Source organism: Elephantulus edwardii, unplaced genomic scaffold (assembly GCF_000299155.1).
Source record: "Elephantulus edwardii isolate Elephantulus edwardi_28Jun2011 unplaced genomic scaffold, EleEdw1.0 scaffold00026, whole genome shotgun sequence".
In the NCBI taxonomy this organism is placed as follows: Eukaryota; Metazoa; Chordata; class Mammalia; order Macroscelidea; family Macroscelididae; genus Elephantulus; species Elephantulus edwardii.
The window spans coordinates 2095555-2101806 of NW_006399776.1; the positions used below are offsets into that span (position 1 = coordinate 2095555).

At 44.8% G+C, this 6252-nt stretch overlaps 1 protein-coding gene and 1 pseudogene across 2 annotated transcripts in view; one reads left to right on the forward strand and one right to left on the reverse strand.

The window, feature by feature from the left end:
- LOC102873576 (protein CASC4-like) overlaps positions 1-6252 on the reverse strand; it is a 141261-nt gene that overhangs the window by 107590 nt on the left and 27419 nt on the right. The window lies entirely within an intron of this gene.
- On the forward strand, positions 1814-2566 carry LOC102843751 (annotated as a pseudogene).

Genomic DNA, 6252 nt, shown 5'->3' on the forward strand with positions numbered 1-6252 from the left:
AAAGGCAATCTCCAATTTCGTATGGAATGGAAAAAAGCCCTGAACAAGCAAAGCACTCCTTAAGAATAGAAGAATGGTAGGAGGTATCTCACTCCCTGATTTCAAATCCTACTACACTGCTGTAGTGGTAAAGACAGCATGGTACTGGTACAATGACAGACACATAGATCAATGGAATAGAATTGGGAATGTTATTTTTTATATCTTTTTATACACTACATGCATATAAACCTATTTTTACCGATTTTTAAAAGTCAATGAAAAAGTTTAAAGTATCAAGGGAAAACAAGAATCTTAAAAAAAAAATACTAGCCTTACAGAATAGACTATAGGAAGGACCAGTTAGGTTACCAACATAGAAATGATAAGAAACAATGGTGACTTGGACTAAGATGATTATAATGGAAATGGTGAAAAATTGATAGATTCAAGAAAATCTTTAGGAAATAAAACTAGGAAGAAATGGTTGTTAACTAAATGTAGATAATAAAAATTATGACTTTCAGATTTCTGGCTTAAGTTGAACGGAATTTAGCATTCAAGATGGGGAATACCAGAGAAAGAATATTTTGGAGAAGAGATGAGAAATTTAGATTTGCACACCTTGTGATATCTAGGAGACTCAGCAGCAATGAGATGTCATGTAGGCAACTGGATGTGAAAGCTGATTGCTCAGAACTGTGGGTAAAAATTATACATTTTAAAATCATAAATACACAGAATATAACTGAAGTTTTATAAGTGAATTATGATCACTTAGGATGAGAAGATACTGAAAAGAGTGACAGGTCAGGCAGAAAAGAATTAACTCGATGCACAATACACTAGTCACAATGTCTAAATAAAAAATAAGTCAGCAAAGGCCACTAAGAGGTAAAATGAGAAGTAGGAGAAAAAGAAGTAAAAGACTTGTCATGGAAGTCAAGAATACAGGTGCTAAAATGTAAGAGTAGGAAGAAAAAGACGTAGATGTGAAATAAGACTATTATCTTTTCTCTCCTTTTTTTTTTCTCCCTAAGACTACTATCTTGTCAAGAAATCTTTAATGGAAGAGCAATAAAGTCAGTATTTTTAAATGCTGATGCACATAGATTGAATAGAAGAGACTGGATTAATAACAGTGCAAACGTTTTGTGAAGTTAGAATGCCCCCAGATCTTAGAACATCTGGAAAGGGAGTTCTGCTGGTGGCCTAGTGGCAAGAAGCTGTGCTGCAATCCTGAAGGTGTATGGTTTGAATCTACCAGTTGCTCCACTGGAGAAGGAGGGGCAATCTTCTTTGAAAGTTGGATCAGATTCAACAGTACACAACAAGAAGAAAAAAAAAGATGAAGAAAAATACCTGGATAGGAGACCTCGGGAAAAGATGGCAGTTCTATTATTCTAACAGAGTGGAAAGATAAATGGTTATATATGTGGAATTGCCTGCAGATTTGGTGGTGAAAGCTCAATCAGTTCCCATCTATTAACCTAGCCTTTGCCCCTCCCTCACACAAAAAACCCAAAACCAAACACGTTGCCATTAAATTATATGACTCAAGAGTGACCCACCACCAGTTTTCTGAGACTATAAATATTAAATCAAGCTTGGAAGCAAGAGTGGCATCCACTTCCAAAATCGCTTGCCTCCAGAAACTCTATTGAACAGTGCTCAGATCTTTCATTCATAGGGTCACTATGAGTTGTCTACAATTCGATGGCATCTAACATAGAGAGAGCTACATTGCCCTAGTGGACAGAAAGTTACACTATCAAGCCCAAGGCGGGTGATTTTTTTTTTTTTGGCTTTCTCTAGATTTATTGAGGAGTTTGTTATGGCGGGTGATTTTAATCCGCGGCACTCAGGCCTGGTTTAAATTGTTTTTATTGGAGCTCCACGTCCTCACCCCCACCCACCCCCCAGCGCTCCCTCGCTCGCCAGCTCCCAGGGCAGGTCCTCTGCGGCAGGCCGAGGCCACAGCCACCAAGGTCGACAAAGAGGCTTGCCAGGCGGCGTACAACCTGGTGCGTGACGACGGCTCATCTGTCATCTGGGTGACTTTTAAGTACGATGGCGCCACCACTGTGGGAGGGGGGTTTGGGGGGGTGCAGGGAGCGGAGTACCAGGGCTTCGTCCAGCAGTGCACAGATGATGTCCAACTCTTCGCCTTTCTGTGTTCCACCACTGGGGACGCCATGAACAAGAGGTCCAAGTTCGCCCTCATCACTTGGATTGGCGAGAATGTCAGCCGGCTGCAGGGAGCCAAGACCGGCACAGCCAAGACCCTGGTCAAGGAGGTGGTCCAGAACTTTGCCAAAGAGTTTGTGATTGGAAGGAGCTGGAGGAAGACTTCATCAAGAAGGAGCTGAAGAAGGCGGGGAGCGCCAACTACTACGCCCAACTGCCCCCGCCCAATCATCTGCCTGCTCCTGGGGGAGGGCGCAGCCACCAGCCTCCAGCTCACCACCGGGTGGAGGGGTCAGTGCCGGGCCCTCCTGGCTGCCCTGCTGGCTCCCCTCCACCCACTGTCCCCACCTCCTGTGCTCATGAATGTCTCTCATGTTCTTCCTTCCTCCCTGCCTTTTAGCCTAAAGAAAAATCATTTTAGGGAGTTCTGGTGGCCTAGTGGCAAGATGCTGCACTGCAATCCCAGAGGTAAGCGGTTCAAATCCACCAGATGCTCTGCTGGAGAAGGAGGGGGCAATCTCCACCTGTACCAGTCAGACCTGATTTGACGGCACACGTAAAAAATAATACAATAAAAATTTAAAAAACAAAGAAAAATCATTTTGATGCCAAGGTCATATACATGGTCAGACCCATCATGCCCTGCACTGGTGGAGCCTGGGTTGCCCCTTGGTCATCTGTCCTGTTCTGTGTGGTGTTTCAGCCTTCCTTCATGGGCCCTCCCTGAGTAAATGCTGGGAGGCCCTCACCCCATCTGCAGCCAACCTCAGCGGCCACCTGGGCTTTCTGGCACGTCCTCAGTTTAATTGTGAGGACGCAGCTGTCCCAGGGGCAGGCTGGCCCCACACACATCGTAAGAACATGCATGTATGCCAGCCGATAGCTCCTCGAATGGGCTCAGGGTCCTCACCCCATCCGCAGCCAACCTGAGCCGCTCCTGGGCTTTCTGGAATGTTCGCCTGTTTAAATCCTAAGGGGGCCAGTTGCTCTGGGAGCAGTTCTGCTCCACTGGAAAATTCAGAAGAACACATTTTCATGCCGCTTTGGGCCTCCTCGAGTGAGTTCCAGGGGCCCTCACCTCCCTGCATCAGTCCTGAGCCTCCATCTCTGTTTCCCCTCATCGTCCTGTTTACCGCGAAGGTGGTGCTGTCCCAGGGCAGTGCTGGGAAGAGGACCCGTGCATCCTGCTGGGACCTCCTGGCACCAGCCCCGGACTTTCTCTCTCTCAACCCCATCAAAGCTTCCTCCAGGATGAGTCGACAGCCAGGGACAAGACTGGGCCTGACTTGGACCAAGTAAGAAAAGAGAAAACTTGCCTTAAAACTTGGCTTGGCTGTTGCTTTGCCAGGTGGTCTGGATGGCCTGTCCCCACCCTTTTTTGTTTAAAATCTCACTGTGGCATGAAAAGAGGGTAGAGGTTCGAATCCCAAGAATGAACAGGAAGCATTAATCTCAGGGATAGTGTCAGGACCCTCTCCCCCTGAATCGTGGGCGCCTGGGACAGAGGCCCACATGGGGAGGGGGGAATTGTCCATGAGTTCATGGTCCCGGCTTGGCCTGTGCAGACACCAGGCGGTCAGGCCCATGGGCCCACTCTGCCTTCTCTGCTGTGTCTTGAGTGGACGCCCCAATACTCATGGGGACCCCAGCTTCTGAGGTTTAATCACCCTCCACACATGCAATAGTATTTTCCCCCCCAATAACAAAAAAGAAAGGTGAGATTGGTTTGGTTCTTCATGAGTACGTTTGATCTAGATTTTCTTCCTTTTTCTTTGCTCTCTAGTTTTTTGGGGAAGAGAGGTCTGTACTGTACTGGGGTTGTGACAAACACCCATGCTCCAACAATTTACAGAAATAAATGTGTCTTGTTGGTTTTTGTTTTTGTTTTTGTCAAACATTCTTCTACCTGGTATAGCACTGGTCTGTGCATTGCTGTACAGAGGTAACTCGTGGTTGCTGAGATACTAAACACTGAGTGACACTGATGTGCCAAATGCAATAATGGTTACCCATGGTGGACATGGACAGTGTTTGGTGGAACTTCCTGATTAAAACAAGCTTGGAAGCAGGAATGGCATCAACTTCCGAAATGGCTTGCCTCCGGAAACTCAATGAACAGTGCTCAGGTCTTTCTTTCACAGGGTTACTATGAGTCATTTACAACTCAATGGCACTTAACAACAATAACATAAATATTAATGTGAACAGGCTACTTCAGCTTTCTCCTGCAAACCACTGACCTTTTGTTAAGCAACTTAACACATAACCAATTAAAAGGGCTCCTTGTTTAGATTGGGATGGAGGTAGGAACAAATCTATTGCCTTTAACTTGATTCTGGCTCATGGCAACCCATGTGTTACAGAGTACAACTCCTCCATGAAGTTTTTTTTGGCTGTAATCTTTACAGAGAAAGTCTGGTGATGAAGGGGTTAAGTATTAGACTGATAATCAAAAGGTTGGCATTTAGAACCTACCAAGTGCTCCATGAGAGATATATTTCAGTCTGCTCCTGTAAGATTACAGCATTGGAAGCCTTCGAAAGCATTTCTACTCTGTCCTACTGGCTCACTTATTATTTGGATTTGACTTGATGGCATTGGGTATCTTTTTGGAACAATTGCCAAGTTTTTCTTCCATGGCACTGCAGATTGGTTTCCAACCACAAACCTTTAAGCTGGCAATAAGTGTAAATATTTACACTATGTTCAAATTTTACAGATGATACTGTTGTTGTTGTGTTGTTACGTGCTATAGGGTCCAGAGTCGCCTGCGACTCACAGCAACCCCATGTACAACAGCTCCAAATCCTGCTGTATATTTTGCCAATCTTAACATCTCTGACACATCTATCCCCATTACCCTAGTCACTGAATCAATCAATTTCATCGAGGGTCTTCTTCCTCTCTTGCTCCCCCTACTCTTCCAAGCATAACTGGTCCCACCTTGCAACATGTCCAAAGTATGTCAGATGGAGCTTCAGAATCCTTTCCTCCAAGGAGTAGCCTGGTCTGACCCTCTCTAGGATGAACCTGTTTGTTCTCCTAGCAGTTCATGATATATTCAATAGGCTTCTCCAACACCACAGCTGAAAAGCATCAATTGTCCTTTTATCATCCCAAATCATTGTCCAGCTTTCTGAAACACAACAAGTAATTGCAAATACTATGGCCTGGATCAGGCACACCATAGTCACCAGACATCATTGCTCTTCAGTACTTTGGAGAGGTCTCTGATAGCACTGCAATTCATCTTTTCATTTGGATGCTGCTACCTAGAATGTTGATTGTGGAACCAAACAAACGGAAGCTGTTAACTATTAACAATCTCAATCTCTTCACCATCTGTCATGATATTGCCAATCTGCCCAGTGGTGAGAATCTTTGTTTTCTTGATGTTAAGCTTCAATCCTTATTGAAGGTTGCAGTCCTTGACCTTCTGCAGCAAGTGCTTCAGGTCCTCCTCAGTTTCAGCAAGCAGGGTTGTGTCATCTGCATACCTCAGATAAGTCTTTATGAGTCTTCCTGATTCCAATCCTGATGCCATATTTCTCCTCATAGAGCCTAGCATCCTGGAAAATCTGTTCTACATATAGATTGAAAAGGTATGGAGATAAGACAGATCCCTGGCATACACCCTTTCCAGATGACACTAGGCAACAAAACTTGGGGGGGGGGTCAACGGGGGTTGGTGTATCAGAGTTAGTGATACTGGCTCAGAACAGGGCAGGGTTCAAAACTGCTGTACACAAGATCGCTATGTGTCACAGGTGACTCAATCGAACATTACAACAACAACAACATCAGCAAGCTTAAGGAGCTGAACAGAAGCTTTCAAAGGGCAGCATCAGGAAAATATTATGATGAAATGTGCAAAGAGCTAGAGTCAGAAATTAAAAGGAGCAAACTCAAACTCATTTGGCATTTCTTAACCTGAAGAAAAAAAGCCTCAAGTTGTAATACTTAAAAATGCTATGGGCAAAGATGGTGGCAAAGGCTGAGACAGTGTGGTGAGCTGCGGGAACAGCGAACCACTTAAAGCAGGGCCATTATGGCCTTCCACAGACTTTGGCTTATTGATAATTGAAC